This window comes from Balaenoptera borealis (assembly GCF_965194805.1).
Source record: "Balaenoptera borealis genome assembly, chromosome: 3".
Lineage (NCBI taxonomy): Eukaryota > Metazoa > Chordata > Mammalia > Artiodactyla > Balaenopteridae > Balaenoptera > Balaenoptera borealis.
The window spans coordinates 5,528,395-5,544,551 of NC_138866.1; the positions used below are offsets into that span (position 1 = coordinate 5,528,395).

Below are 16,157 nucleotides of genomic sequence, written 5' to 3' on the forward strand. Positions count from 1 at the left end.
GGCTTAGCCCATGCGAGAAGAGTGGGTGATGAACCACAGCTCTCCCAGGAGGGCAGGCCAGCCCGGTCCTCAGTTAGTCTGGGGAAAGCACCGAGTGTCTGCCCCGGGAGCCACCGCCCAGCTGGTGAAGGGTGAGTGATGGAGCCTTGGGGAGAGGCCAGGTTCTGGTGCCTTTCCTGCCCCACCCTGGGAGAGGAGAAAGTGTTGCAGGGCAGTTAGCAGGTGGCCAGGGAAAGAAGATTTTGTAGCAAGTTCCCCGTGCTCTGAATGACCCACGTAGAGAAAGAGGCTGAGCGAGGCTGAAGCCGCAGGGGATGGGGTAGGGGTGCTCAGGGATCCAAATGCCAGTCCATCCATCTGGGTCTGTGCTGGCAGAGGTGAGAGGTAGATGGATATTTTGGGAGGGAGATTCTATGAGGAAGAGGGGAAAGAGCACAGGCCTTGGAGGCAGACACACCTGGGGTCCTGGGGATAGTGGGCAAGTCACTTTACTACTCAGGACCTCAGTCTACCCTCAGTCTATCCATCTGTATAATGGGTGTGATAATGCACCCTTGCAGAGGTGAGATAAGGAATCTAAAGTGCCTGGCACAGGGCCTGATATACAGTAAGCGCTCAATGGATAGAGATTTCCTCCCCCTTCCTCGCTCTCTGTATCACATCCCTCTTTGCAATCGGCCAGGGAATAAATGCTGACTTCCTGGTACTTCTCCAGCCCCAGGGAGAGGCATTGGCAGGTGGCCTCCTAGCACCGGCCTTGCTCCTCCTTGGATGCCCTTGTGTTTCTGAGCTCTGGACCGGACCTCCCAGAGCTGAAAGGTGGCATTGTGTACGTGGGCTGACGCCTTTGCCCTCCCAGGGCTCTGCAGACACTGGCTCACCAGGGCCAGGACAAAGCTGAAAGGTGCTTTGAAACCTGAAAGGTTTCACATGAAAGCACCTTTCACATGAAAGGTGCTCACGTACATGTCTCAAGTGCGTGAACCTGCCGCCCCGGCCCGCCCTGGCCCACGGAGGGCTGGCATCGCTCTGCCCAGCGACTGTTCCTATAGCGCCAGGGAGGTCACCGAGGGTGTTGCTGCCCAGGGGTGCCTTTTGTGGGTGTGGACCCTGAACCTGCTCTTGCTGAGATGGGACCAGCTGCTCTGCATCTCTGCTGTGGTCCTGGTCGCAGATTGTGGCCCTGGTGGGAGGGAGGAATCTGGAAGGAGGGATGCCCCGGCTCTGTTCAGCATCAGGGTGGGAAGCCAGGTCCCAGGGTTTCCTTTAAAACGGAGTAGGTGTTAACTGGAGGATGTTGCACTTGTTGGCAGCAGAGAGGAGGACCACATTCGTTCTTCCGGTCAATCAATATTTGTTGAGCGCCCGTGACGGGCCAGGCTCTGTGGGTGCACAAAAACAGGTACACACACATATATACACACAGAGGCGGAAACTTGTGGCAGGGTTGAGATTGAAATCTAGTTCTGCTGATTCTAAAACCTGTGTTTGTGTTTTTTTTTTTTTTCTGGATTCACATTTTTCTCTCCATGGTCATGGCTTCATAAATCAGAGGACCTCCTCTGGAAGCTGAGGCCCAGAGAGGGTACATGGCTTGCCACCATCACACAGCAGAAGTTGGCACCTGAACGGGGTTGAGAGCCCTGGCCTCAGAGCTCCAGCCCGGACTTGCCAAGTCTCAGCGCCTGCCAGCTCTTGCGTCCTGAGATTTGGGTTCTGTGAGTCTGCGGCGCAGACTGGACAGGCTGCGTTTTTCGGGGAAAGGGCCTTGTGGTCACTTGGAAGACAGGACGGTTAGTGGGTAATGAGACAGCGGCTTGTCTGTCTCCTGCAGGAAAGCAGTGGGGATTCACCCAGGTGAGGACAGGTAATTTCGGCAGGGGTGAAATTGCAAAATCCATGTTGTCATTTTGACTAGTGAATTGGCTGAACGCTCGTGCTTGTCCATTGTACTGTAGACTGTAGTGCAAGGTGAGAACATCCCTTCCAGGCTCCGTAATTCCCTGGTCCCACCACTCTCGGGGGTGGGGAGGAACCATCACTTGAAAGAAACTTCAGCTAGAAAAGAAGTTTATGCTCCTCAGCTTTGCCTGGGGTGCATTTCTTATCTGTGAGTAATAGGTTTTTCACAATCCACCTTTTATGTTCATTTCATATGTGCCATGGTAAGCCAAGGTTCTCTTAAAGGAGAAGGCCCTGTTTATTTCCTGAGTGGTGCAGCCCAGCTAAGAGCCCCGGTAAACCTTGGGAGCCTCATCCTGCAACCACGCTCCCATCAACGAAAAATTAAACCGAGAATATGTACTTCTGCGACATCTAGACCAAAAACCCAAATAGAATGAAAACACCCAAGCCCCAAAGATTTCAAAGCAAACACAGCTTTAGGGGCTTTTGAAGGTGAACATGAGAGCCCCAGACAGTAGTATACTATATGTTGTGCATGTCACAGCTGCTGGCCAGCGATCCTGGGACAGGCGGTCACTGTATCGGGCTGGCAGGCAGGAGCCTTCTTCCTGCCAGGGTAGGTTGCGATGCTGATCTGTCTTTTGCTCTCGTGAACCATGAGTGTCTGTCTATATCCCTCTTCAGAAGAGTGGGACATTTCCTGGTTCTCTGCATGAGCTTAAACTGCCTGTTAAGCAAGGTGGAATCAACCTCCGTGAAAGTACTCTACAGCAATTCTATATAAATCGTTGCAATTCATTAATGAGGGTTTTTTTTTTTTTTTTAACTTACCTATTTCTAGGTTTATAGGCAACAAAGGCTCAGAGAGGCCAAGCAATTGGCTCAAGGTCACACAGCAGGTACGGTATGGAGCCAGGACATGAACCTGCTTCTAAAGCTCTTCTGTCTTCTGTATCATGGCCAGTCATCATGCCCAAGAACGTCTCAAAATAAGTCCACACTCCATCACATCGATTCCTCCTCTCCCTGTCTTTCCACAACAGAGTTGGGGGCTGCTTTTTACCACGCTCATCAACCTTTAATTTTTTGCTTTTTGAAAATATCTGTAGCTGTGGGTCAGAGGCCGGAGCTGAGTGAGGGTGCATCGGGGGTGTCCGAAGGTTAATTTCCAGCCCTCCCCTGGGAGGCAGATAAACAAGCTCCTGGGACTCACACAGAACATTTTTTTAGTGTCTTGCACTTTTGGTAAGTGACAGTTTTGCAAATTGCGGGTAAAGAACTTAAATGTCTAATTAAATCCCAAAGATGTACAGGAGTTTGAAACCAGTGATTGATGTTCACGGAGGTGCGGGTCCCTGATGGAGGCTGCCTGACAGAGACTGCAAAGCCCGTTCGGCAACTGATGTCTTGTTGTGATCGGGGTTGTCATTTTTTCATTACTGATTAAAATTAAAAATCTGCTCGGCAAATCCATTGTAAAAATTCCCTTCATGAGCATCGACGGGTACAAATTATTTTGTCAATCGTCTGGCAATCAAAATGGGGCTGGAGACGGTTTCTAGCCCACACTTCTTTTTTATCCCCCTCTCGCTCACGCCAGTGACTTTTCACAGCAAAGTTTTCAAAAGCATAGGTAACAGTCTTGGCAGTGCTTAAAAAAATGAAAGATTCATCTCTATTTTTTAATGAAATGTTCTGTTTATGTGCACCCCTCCCCCTGCCAAGAGAGGAGGAGAAGGTTCGCGGTGGGAGAGCCAGTCTGCGCTCTGTAATTGTCTAATGCCTTGTAATGACAGGTGGATAATAGTAATAAAAGCCTTTATTAGGATAGAAATCTGTTTTGAGAATGGAAGCGTAAATTGCCTAAAACTGCAAGGCAGAAAAGGAATCTTGCTAACCTGCAAACCAGGTGGAAAATATTTACAGCTACTCCTTTGAGATGGTTTTTGACTTGGTATCCATGTGTCACTGAAGGATGGGCGAGGGATGGGAGACATGCAGGTGGTGCAGAGCCGTGTACATAGAGTACTGAGTCGGGAGACCTGGACTCTAGGTTTGGCCTAGTGCTGTGTGACTTTGGGCAGGTCACCTCCCTCTCTGGGCCACATTTCCTCTTTTGCAAGATAAAGTGATTGGATCACTCAGCTGGTGCCAGCATCCTCTCCAGTACACACTCTGCAGACATATTCATTCATCTGAAGTCTGGGAGTCAGCTAGGCATTTAAAGATGCCCAGGATTCATCTCTGAAGGCAGAATGTGGTTCTGGGAAGAGACCATCCCTGAGTTTGTAGCCAGAAGCTCTGAGTTGGATCCTGGTCAGCCACCTGTTCTTGAGAATTGACTCTTGTCTTTGAGCCTCAGTCCCTTGAGTCTAAGTGATTAAGAAAGCTAACATCCAAGGAGCACCCAGTGGGTGCCAGCCCTGTGGTAGTCACTGAATCTATGAGTTAAAAAAAAAAATCGCAATCAGGTGTACAAAGAAGTCTTTGAAGCCTTCTGAGAAAGAGAATGACTCCTTGTGTGTGTGTCACGTGGGCCTCTAGACCCCCTGCGATTCTGATCACCAATTACCATGTGTGGATTTTTTCCCCACATCAAGCGGTTCTCAGACACCAGCTGGGTGTCCTACTGTTCAACTCAGTTCTGACGATATCCACCGGGAGACAGCATCAGATCCTACAGGTTAAAGGCTCTGTCCTACAAGACTGCCCCCACTTCAGACACCAATCACAAGTTCAGGTTGTCACCTGTGCTTCCGACTGACTATGCATTGGAGATTTCAATGACCACGTCCCGCCCCCCCGTTCAATTAATTTGCTAGAACAACTCCCAGAGGTAGAGAGACATTTTACTTACTAGATTACCAGTTTATTAGAAAAGGATATAACTCAGGAACAGCCAGATGGAAGAGACGCAGAGGGAAAGATATGGGGGAAGGGGTGTGGCGCTCCCATGCCCTCTTCAAGCCTGTCACTCTCCTCGAATCTCCAAGTGTTCACCGACCCCCAGTCCCTTCCCCCTGCCTGGAGGTCAGGGGGGGGGCGGAACTGAAAATTCCAGCCCTCCAATCACATGATTGGTTCCCCTGGCAACCATCCTTAGGTGCTTTCCAAAAATTACTTCATTCCCATAAACTCAGGTGAAGTTGAAAGGGGTTTGTTATGAATATCAAGACACCTTTATCTCTCTTATCATTTAGGAGATGCAAAGCGTTTTAGGACATCTATGCCAGAAGCAGGGAGGAAGACCAAATATATATTTCTTGTTATAAGTCACAAAATCATCCCCATACTAGCTCCCACAGGCAACCGCAGCCTGGCACTGGGCCCCTTGCATTACACTCAGTGGAATTGGGGACTCTGCTCTTGGCTATAGGGGTTGGGAGAGCAAGAATTGATCTCATCCATTCCTGGGTCCTCAGAGCCCCACCCAGTGCTTTGTCCCAAATAGATGCTTTGTCCACGATTTGGAATAAGGAATGAATGCTTGATCGAGGACACTCACAGGGAACACAGAAACAGGAATCTCGCCAAACTAGATAAGGCTGATCACAAGAAGACCTGAAACCAGTACCTGGGCATGGGTACCCAGCAGCAGCCAGCTACATCCTTACAAGCACCCCATTCAACTAACACAAGGTCGGTATCCCAGGGTGAGATACCACCCTTTCTGTGGTTCTTAGATATGTGCAGGAGTGGAGCTGCAAGAGGCACCTTCTGGAACTGTAACTTAGACTTAATTAAAAAATATTTCATTCTGTTTGGGGCCGTTTGTTTATAATTTATGCGCCTCATTTTTCCCTTCCTTGTTTCTAAAAATCTTAAGGTTTCCATTCTTCCAGGAAAGGCAAAAGCAGAATCTATTTTTGAAGGATTGAGATCCTAGGGTCATCTTTAATGAAAAACAATGTGCCTTCTGTCTTTTTACAGACCTGTCTGCTTATTAAGTACCTTGAACAAATCATAGCACAGAGAAAGAATTTGTAAACAACTGAAATCAGGAGGTTCAGAATTCCAAATCTCCATGCTTTTATAACTGAACTGGAATATTTATGTCTCTGCACACAGAGTTGGCATGTGAGCCTCATACAGAGAATGGGATATTATAAAATGCAAATAAATCCATATTTTCCTCCCTTCATTACACAGCAGGAACAGGGCTGATGGGAATAAAGGCCATGGGTATTTGAATGGTTAAAAAAAAAAACAACAGTTCAATGATTGGGCAATTTTCTGTTTTGGAAAATGGTTCATTTGGTTTTATAGGATGATTTCCCCAAACCTATATTTTGTGGATATTCTGCTAATGTGCCGACCCACAGCTAGGAAGATGAGTGTGTGTTTTCCACACCCCTGAAATATGAGCTCATGCAGGCATTCCTGGATGCTGGTGAGAATCCTGCATCCAGGAACCCCGGGGAGCCAAGTTCTCTCCTGTTCCCATCTCGGTGAGGCTGATGCAGACAGGACATTTGGGGGAGTGTTATCTGAGATTCCACTGTCCATTTGCATGTCCACCCACTTACCTTATGGACCCATCGTTGTTGAACTAAGTTTAATTTAATTATTTTTCTCCCCACACTCACAGAGGACCTTGTATTACATGCAGGCAGTAGGAGTTCAGAAATTAATCAGACACAGTCTTTGCCCTCAAGGAACACCCCAAACTAATTGGAGAGACAAACACAGGCAGAGCAGGAGAGAAGGGCTGGATAGGGGAACTCTGAGGACAGGATGAGTCACCTTTGAATTCCATCCTCGTTGCAGAAGCTATCAATCAACAATAGTTTTAACTGATGTGCATAGCCTGAACTGATGCCATGGTCAGCTGACAACCCTCTACCACACTCTCATCCTGTATCAGTGACAGACATTACTAATTGATCACGGCACTCTTTCCATTTCAGCCAGGGGCAACCATCGCCAGTCCATTGTAGTTGGCACAAGAGGGTAAATCTAGGTGTTAGTTGGGGTCTGGTGGTTGGAGAGAGCTCTGAGTTAGGACTTAGGAGACACGTTTGCTGCTGGTTCTCTGGATAACACGGGACTATTAAATGAGGAGATGATGGAGGATCTTTAAAGTCTTTTCCAGCTCTGACATGTTAGCCGCAAGTAAATTACTGAGGACATATTTCAGGCAGTATGCATTGATTGAGGACCTACTGTGTGTTGGGAATTGCATTAGCTCTGAGGCTGTGAGAAGTAAAAGACACTGTCATTAGGAGGAGACAGGCATGTACACAGCCAATCCTGATATCTCCTGGGTATGAACGAAACATAACAGAAGTTGGTGAAGGGCCCTGGGAGATAGGAGAGGAAAAGAAGAATTGTGGGGAAGACTGGGAAGGCTTCCTGGAGGAGGTGACATGTGACCTAAGCCTTGGTGAATGAAAAGGAATCCAATAAGCCAAGAGGGTTTGATTTGCCATTAAAGTGAGGAGATTCCTATTCTTCCCTCTCTCAGCCTTCATTTCTTCTTCTGCAAAGTGGGATCATAACAGCCACCTCTCATTAAGATTGAAAAATGGCTGGGAAATGTGCTTTGGCGTGTGCCCTATAATGTTTTATACAAATGTCCGTTATTATTATTATGTTCATTCGTTCATTCAAGAAATATTTATTGAGTATCTACTATGTGCCAGGCCTATTCAAACCCTGGGGATAAAGAGGCTGAGGGAGAGGTAGCATCTCTCCTGCCGAGTCTGCATTCTGGTCGGCATTTCAAATTTTGTTGGACATCCTAGCGTGTGAACGTGCCAGCGTTAAGACACTTCAACTTGTCTCTGGAAGTTGGTGAGGTTGAACATGGTGAATTTCACAAACAAGTGAAATACTATTTCAAGGAAAGAGTTTGTCCTTTGGAGGTGGCTCTTCTCCCCTGGAGATCTTCCAGAACTGGTTTGCTGTTGTGTGGGTGAGAAGAATCATCACCATAAAGGCAAAGAACATGAGCTAATGCTTGCAGAGGGCTTAACATAGCTCCTGGCCCGGGGTGCATGCTCTGCAGACACAAACTGAAGTCCAAATTTGTCTGCATGCCGCAGGGCAGAGTCAGCGCCACGGCCCTACTTGACCCTCCCATGAGCTCATGGGCCCCCTTTGCAGACCTGGGCACTGAGGTTCGCCGGGGCCAATGCCTGCTGCAGGGTCACACAGCCTGCGTGTGGCAGAGCGGCCGTAGCTCCCGGGAGCCCAATTCAAGCAAGCCTGCCCCAACCCCACTAACTGGGATCTGTTCCCCCAACTGCGTGTTGCCTGGTTCCCAGCTTAGGCCTTGTGGGGACAGTGAGGGTGGGCAGGGTGAGGGGCATGAGCCTGGAGCCTGTGTCTGGACCAAATCCTGGCTTCACTGCCTATTAACCATGGGCCCCAGGTCACGGCACCTCTCTGAGTCTCAGTTTCCTCATCTGCGGAATGGGGATGCGTGAAGGGCGAGGAGAGGGAGGGAGGCCTCTGGGCCGCTTCGTCATCCACCTGGAAGCTGCCATCACCAGGCCACGAGCACAAGGTGTCCTGAAACGCTCTCTGCTTCTCTCTCAAGCTGATGCATACTTGTCGTGGGCGATGTTCCCACTATCAGACATTTGGTGGAATCATAAAAATCCATTCCCACTCTGCTTAATACATTTTCATGCTTCTTCCTTGACAGGCCTGGGCGCATCAGATTCGGGGTCCCACTGTCTCGGAGCCCACGCTTCTGGTGTCCTTGGGAACGGAAGGTGTTTGGGGACAGCCCAGGCAAGAGACCTGGGCTGCTGAAACAAAAGGAGAGAAGGTGAGGTCAAGGGCAAGAGCAAGGCCAGGCCCCCGGGTGTGCCTAATGCTGTTTCCTGTAGCCTCTGTCAGCCAGAGGCTCTCACACACTCAGCGCTTGGGTTTAAGCCCTGTTTCTAACCACGTGCCCACAGTTAATCTCTCCGAGCCTCAGTATTTATGAAACAGGAAAAATAAAAATGCCCACCCATCCAGTTAAGCGATTAAATTGTGTGATGCTTGAAGACAGCTGTGTCTGTGCCCAGCTCCTGGTAAGAACCCAGTGATGCTGCAGTAAGCAGGTATTAATATTATAAGTCAGCAGCATATGCTGAATTCTGAGCTTTATCTGTGTATCTCGTTTAGAAAAGTCACAATAACCCGGGGGCTGGGGGAGTGAGTATCATCTTTCTTTTGTCGATAAGAAAACTGGGTTTAGGAAGGGGAGTGATGTAGCAGAGTGATGCCCTGAGATTTTGCCAAATCTGCCAGTGTGATCACCCTGCCATACACACCTGAGCCCAGGTTCAGGGCACCCTGGGGTGGTGAGGGCCAGCTGGGGACTCCAAAGCCACATGCCAGCCAACTGTGGCAGGTTTAACCAATGCTCCTGGAGGGCCCTCCCTCTGGAGATGCAAACACACTGGTTCCCGAGGACTGGAAGCCTCAAGCAAGCGCGGCCCTAAAACCTCAAAGGGGGTTTTGCCTCTATGGCTTTTCTGGCAACAAAAGCTGTTGATGTATTTTTCAGGCTGAGTGGCGAGTTGAGCGCATCATCTACAACCTGCTATTAGACGCTCCTCACTGTGGTCTGTGTGGAGGGCTCAGGGGTAGAGTCCGGTGTGTGGTGGGATCCCATGTCTCTCCTTTCTTCCCTCTTGATTGGGAGCACACCAGGGATTTCTTTTTCTTTTCTCTTTTCTTTTTTTAATTGAAGTATAGTTGATTTACCATATTGTGTTAGTTTCAGGCGTACAGCAAAAGGATTCGGTTATACATATATATGTATATATCTATATTCCTTGTTCTCCCCGTTTCTTTTCCATTATAGTTTTTTACAAGATACTGAATATAGTTCCCTGTGCTATCACGTAGGGGATTTCTGCATGAGTCTTTCTCCCTCACAGGACTGTGCACACCCCCTTGGAACTCGACGGAGGCTTGCAGGACTGATCACGTTTGATACTGACTCAGAGGCTGGTCTCCTTCTCTTGGAGGGGTGCCCCAAACTCCTCACTCCCAGGCCAGCCTCCTTTTCTGTCCTTGAGTGTTTCCAAACACTGCTTTGGGACCAACTCCTGGAGAAACTTCTATGGATATAGATGCAAATATGGAAGGCTGGGCCCCAAAGGGCTTCTGGTGATTCTGATGTGCTGCCCCCATGGCTGGCTTTGTCTCCCTCTGTCCTCCCCACGCCACAGTGCACACGTCTCAGGGCAGGGTTCTTGTCTCTCTTATTCTCTGATATATCCTCAGAGCCTAGAACAGCACAGAGCAGGTGCTCAAGAAGTGGAATGAACGGATGCAGGGATGGATCAATGGATGCCGGGTGATTCAGCCTTAACCTGGATGTATTTTAGGTGCGTTGTTGTGTCTCCGTGGTTATGTCCCAGCAACTGGTACAGGGTCTTGTGCTCAACATCTGCTTAATCAGGGAGCTGGACCCGATTATTCACTAAGTCAAGAGCATCTCCCCTTTCCATGCCTAGGATTTGGCTCAAGACCTGGAATAATTGGTGCTTGTTAATGTCTGTTGAGGTGAATAGCTGGGTGTGAAACTTAAAACACCAAGTCAGGGATCTTTTCATTCCACCCCCTGGTACTTTTATTTAGTAAGAGTCTGTGGGTGATACATCTTTGTACATCTGAAAATGTCCTTTACAGTTCTCACTCTTGAACAGGGGGCTGATAGTACCTCCCATAAGTCTTTAAACTTGAAGAGTGATGACAGGAGATCTGCTATTATTCAGTCCTTCCGGTCTTCTCTCTCTGGTGACCTTTCAGCTTTCCTCTTTGTCTTTGATGTTTGATAGGTCCACCATACTTTATTTACATGGCTTTGAGTCGATGTGGAGCCTCGTGTTTTTTCGATTCTGAAAAATTGCCAGCACTCAGCTCTTCAAACATTGTCTCTCTCTTCCACATTCTTCCTTATTTTCCTCTCCACCACTTTTATTAGGCATGGTAAGTAGAACTGTATGAAATTGCTGATAGTCAACCATTTTTGACCTACGAAATAGTTCATTTTAATATATTGGAGCTTCTCTCTCTGCCATGCAGATCTCAAATTATGCTTTCATATTATCCATTTAATTGATCTCTTTTTTTATCTACATTCTGTGTGATTTCCAAATGTCTATTTTGGAGTTCAGTATCTTTGCTTCAATGCATCTATTTTTCTATTTAACCTGTCTATTGAACTTTTCTATTTTATTCATTGTAGTTTTCATTTTTAGCATCTCCATTTAGTCCTTTTCAGATGTGTCTTTACTTTTCCATGCAATCTTGTTTTTGTATGTATTTCTTCCTATCTTTCTTTGAAGATTTTACATATGCTTATTTTAAAGTTTCAACTTTTTACTTCTAGTTCTTGGGGTGAATTTCTCTATTTTGCTATGTCTTTTGATTGTACTAGACCTCAGGGTGGATTTTTTGGTCCTGTGGATTGTAATTTTTATTGTGAGCTCATCTCTAATGGGGCAGCTTTTCACAGGAGCCTTGTTCTCTGGAGTTTTAGAGGTACCCCTTCTGGTAGTTTCACATGTGCTTCACTGCTAGGATCCTGTGGGTTTTATCAGCTCTGGACGGATTTGATAATAATGTTTTAGCTTGGAGTTTCATGGATGGGCCATGCTTCATGGTTCCCGGCTTTAGGAAGGGGGTCAGACACATACTCTGCCTCACTTAAGCCTGAAGTTTCCTTTCTTCCCCTAGACTCCAGCTCCTATAATTCAGTCCATATACCCTGTGAGTTTTTTGTCTTCAGGTTTTATCAACTACTCTAGTTCGAGTTTTAACTTCATTTTGAGCTCCTGGAGATTTTCCTTCCTTTGCTTTTGAAATTGGCTTTGTATTGAAATCATTTGTTGTTACCTTGTATCCAACATTTTTAACGGTTTGAACTGATGGTGAGTGGGGTGGACAGTCATGCAGGGTCCGCTCAGTCTATCATACTGACTGGATGTCTGAGGATCAAGAGTTATTGTTATGGATATTTTTATTATCATGAAAGGAGCTACATAAGTCACCAGAATAAGACAACGGATGTCAATCTGCTTCTAAACTTTAAAGTTCTCTAACTATGGTAGGTATGAGGTGCTCAATTTCCATTCCTAAAGGAGGGACTTAAAAATTACCTTGTATGTACTGAACTTGTAAAGATGGCTGCCTGCATTTGCAGGCTCTGCTTTCTTATTTCCCTCCCAGAAAGGGTATGCATCAAGGTCACTGATATGACCTCCATCTGGCCACATCCAACGGGCAGTTCTCTGTTCTCCTCTTGCTCACTTGGCTCAGCTAACCACTCTTTCCTTCCCCAAATTCTTTCTTTGCAATGCTTCCAGAATACTGCACCCGCCTGATTTCTACCCACCTCCCTGGCCACTGTTCCCACACTCCTTTACCCAGCTTCTAAAGGTCAGGTGCCCCCAGGCTCTCTTCTCTTCTCTGGGTGCCATCTGGTCCATGGCCCCACCTCCCAGCTGTATCCCCAAATTCATATGCTTTTCTCCAGCCCCATTGCTGCCATGATAGTCCACCATCTTTTGCTAGACTGAGAAATTCTCTTAACTGGTCTCCTTGTTTTCCAACTTATCTTGCCATTATCCTGACTCCATCTGGCAGGGTCAGACACAAATTAATCCTGTAGTTCCACTGCTTAAAACCCACCAATGGATTCCCGTTGCCCATAGAACAAAGCCCAATACAACCCCTTATCATGGCCTTCAAGGCATCCTCTGATCTGGTCCCTGCATGCCCCTGCAGCCTCACCTCCTTCCTCCTGATAGTTCACATGCTCTAGCTTGGCCTTCTCACTCTGCCCCAGGGCCTTTGCACTTGCAGACCCTTTGCCCCAGCCATCTCTCCATGGCTACCTCCTTCATATCATTCAGCCTCAGCTCAAGTGCCAGCTCCACACTGATGACTCTTGCTAAGGCAGCCCACCCCCACCTTCAGTCATTCTCTCTTCCATTACTCTGCTCGACTCTTCAAGACGCTGTCAGGACTTCCCTGGTGGTCCAGGGGCTAAGACTCCTTGCTCCCAATGCCGGGGGTCTGGGTTTGAGCCCTGGTCAGGGAACTAGATCCCACGTGACACAACTAAGAGTTTGCATGCTGCAACTAAAGATCTGGCATGTCTCGACTAAGACCCAGTGTAGCCAAATTAAAAAAAAAAAAAGACTTTGTCATCAAATATGATCTCACTTAGGTCTTTACCCATTTATGGTCTCTCCCCCACAAGAATGTGAGCTCTACCAGGGCAGGGATGGGGTCTGCCTTGCTCACTGTTGATTTTCCAGTATTGAGAATAAAGCCTGGCATTTCGTAGGTACTCAACAATTATTTCTGGAAGAAATGATTGACTCGAGGCAAGAATATACAATGGAGAAAAGACAGCCTCTTTAATAAGTGGTGTTGGGAAAACTGGACAGCTACATGTAAAAGAATGAAATTAGAGCACTCCCTAACACCATACACAAAAATAAACTCAAAATAGATTAAAGACCTAAATGTAAGGCCAGACACTATAAAACTCTTGGAGGAAAACATAGGCAGAACACTCTATGACATAAATCACAGCAAGATCCTTTTTGACCCACCTCTTAGAGAAATGGAAATAAAAACAAAAATAAACAAATGGGACCTAATGAAACTTAAAGCTTTTGCACAGCAGAGGAAACCATAAACAAGACGAAAAGACAACCTTCAGAATGGGAGAAAATATTTGCAAATTACTCAACGGACAAAGGATTAATCTCCAAAATATACAAGCAGCTCATGCAGCTCAATATCAAAAAAAACAAACAACCCAATCCAAAAATGGGCAGAAGACCTAAACAGACATTTCTCCAAAGAAGATATACAGATTGCCAACAAACATATGAAAGGATACTCAACATCACTAATCATTAGAGAAATACAAATCAAAACCACAATGAGGTATCACCTCACACCAGTCAGAATGGCCATCATCAAAAAATCTACAAACAATAAATGCTGGAGAGGGTGTGGAGAAAAGGGAACTCTCTTGCACTGTTGGTGGGAATGTAAATTGATACAGCCACTATGGAGAACAGTATGGAGGTTCCTTAAAAAACTAAAAATAGAACTACCATATGACCCAGCAATCCCACTACTGGGCATATACCCTGAGAAAACCATAATTCAAAAAGAGTCATGTACCACAATGTTCATTGCAGCACTATTTACAATAGTCAGGACATGGAAGCAACCTAAGTGTCCATCGACAGATGAATGGATAAAGATGTGGCACATATATACAATGGACTATTACTCAGCCATAAAGAGAAACGAAATTGAGTTATTTGTAGTGAGGTGGATGGACTTAGAGTCTGTCATACAGAGTGAAGTAAGTCAGGAAGAGAAAAACAAATACAGTATGCTAACACATATATATGGAATGTAAAAAAAAAAAAACGTTCTGAAAAACCTAGGTGCAGGACAGGAATAAAGACACAGATGTAGAGAATGGGCTTGAGGACACGGGGAGGGGGAAGGGTAAGCTGGGACGAAGTGAGAGAGTGGCATGGACATATATACACTACCAAATGTAAAACAGATAGCAAGTGGGAAGCAGCCGCATAGCACAGGGAGATCAACTCAGTGCTTTGTGACCACCTAGAGGGGTGGGATAGGGAGGGTGGGAGGCAGATGCAAGAGGGAGGAGATATGGGGACATATGTATATGTATAGCTGATTCACTTTGTTATAAGGGGGAAACTAACACACCATTGTAAAGCAATTATACTCCAATAAAGATGTTAAAAAAAAAAAAAAAAGAAATGACTGACTCTATGTTTAACCTATATTATCTCAAGTCTCTCAACAACCCTACAGGTAGAACTTAGTGTGCCTGTTATAGGGATGAGGAACGTGGGGATCCTCTGAGATTCCTGAGATTCCCAGAGTCCTAGAGCAGAGAAGAGGCAGAGCCAGGCGTTAGGTTTTCCTGGCTGGATCCAAGGTCCGTGTTTATTCTCTTGTATCAAGTTCCTTTTTGTGAGCAGATTTGGGATTTGAGTGCAGAGGTCAAGACACAAACAGTTGTTGAGTCAGGATGTCTCTTTTGTTTGAGAACAAAACCGTTTCTTCAAGCCAACGAAGAATATCCAAGTCCCCGAAGGCCCAGCGCGGGATGGCATGCTTGAAAATGCCCTCACAATGGTCGGCATTATGCAGAAGCATTTTTTTAATCAACTGTATTTTGGAGTCTTTCGAACCATAAAAAGACCAGTGCGAAACCACAAAACTTCTATGTTTCTTACACTCTTAAAACTAAGGAAGGGGGAAAAAAAAAAAAAAGTGGGGGGCGGAGGAGATGAGATTATTTGAACCATATTTTGCAAACGCCAGCTTCTCTCCCCGTCTGAGGGAGACGGTGCCAAGTTGCAACTCGCCGCACATTTTTATGGGCTGAGTTACTAACCTTTGCAAACAGCTGCCCGCAGTGGAACGACTGCCTGGGCCCCGGTCCCTGGACACGAGGAGGCATTGCTGCGATGCCCACCAAAGGCAGAGCTTTCCGCCCTCGCTCCGGGATTGAATCTGTCCTTTGGCCACACATGCTCACTGGCACCGCAAAGAACCGTCTGTTCTTTCACTCACTTAAGACTTGGAAATTTGGGGAGTTGGCACGAGCAGCGCGTTGGACCACAAGCTAGGACCAAACCAGGGAAGCATGAGCCTTGACGCCTGCATCGCTCGGAAGTAGTGTGGAAGGAGGGAAAACGCTTTCCGGTTTGGTGGCCCAGTTAGAACCTCGGGCTTCACCCACCGACGCTCCCTCTGTGTGTCCTTCCGGCAATGACTTGATCCAGCTCGTCCTCAGTTTTCCTGTTTGTACAGCGAGGCTCCGAAACTTGCCTTGTGGGCTGGAGGATGAGGGTTAAATGAAATAGTGCCTGGGAGAGGACATGGTGTGATGCTTAAAAGCAAGGACTTGAGAGTCTGTGTAGACCCAAGTTCAAATCCCAATTCCAGCTCCTACCAGCTTCGTGATCTCAGGCCAGCATAGACTAAACATCATTTCACTGGGTTACGCAGGGGTGTAAATGAACTAGTGCATGTAAGGTCTTGGCACAAAGTCTGGCTCACAGTTCTAAATAAATAGATACCATTTTTGTCTTGTTCCTGATAAACAGTCCCCAGGATTGTGGGTGACGCTGACCGTGTTTGAAATGAGAATCACCACGTGATTAGGAACATGTTCTTAGGCTATTTGCTGATGTAAAAAATTGTCTAGCTTGGTAATCATAATG

At 46.7% G+C, this 16,157-nt stretch overlaps 1 long non-coding RNA gene across 1 annotated transcript; it reads left to right on the plus strand.

Moving 5' to 3' along the window:
• Positions 1-278: 278 nt before the first annotated feature.
• On the plus strand, positions 279-15,184 carry LOC309626686. Its single transcript, XR_014243359.1, has 2 exons — positions 279-1,857; positions 2,747-15,184. It is a non-coding gene; the product is annotated as an uncharacterized lncRNA (long non-coding RNA).
• Positions 15,185-16,157: the final 973 nt, after the last annotated feature.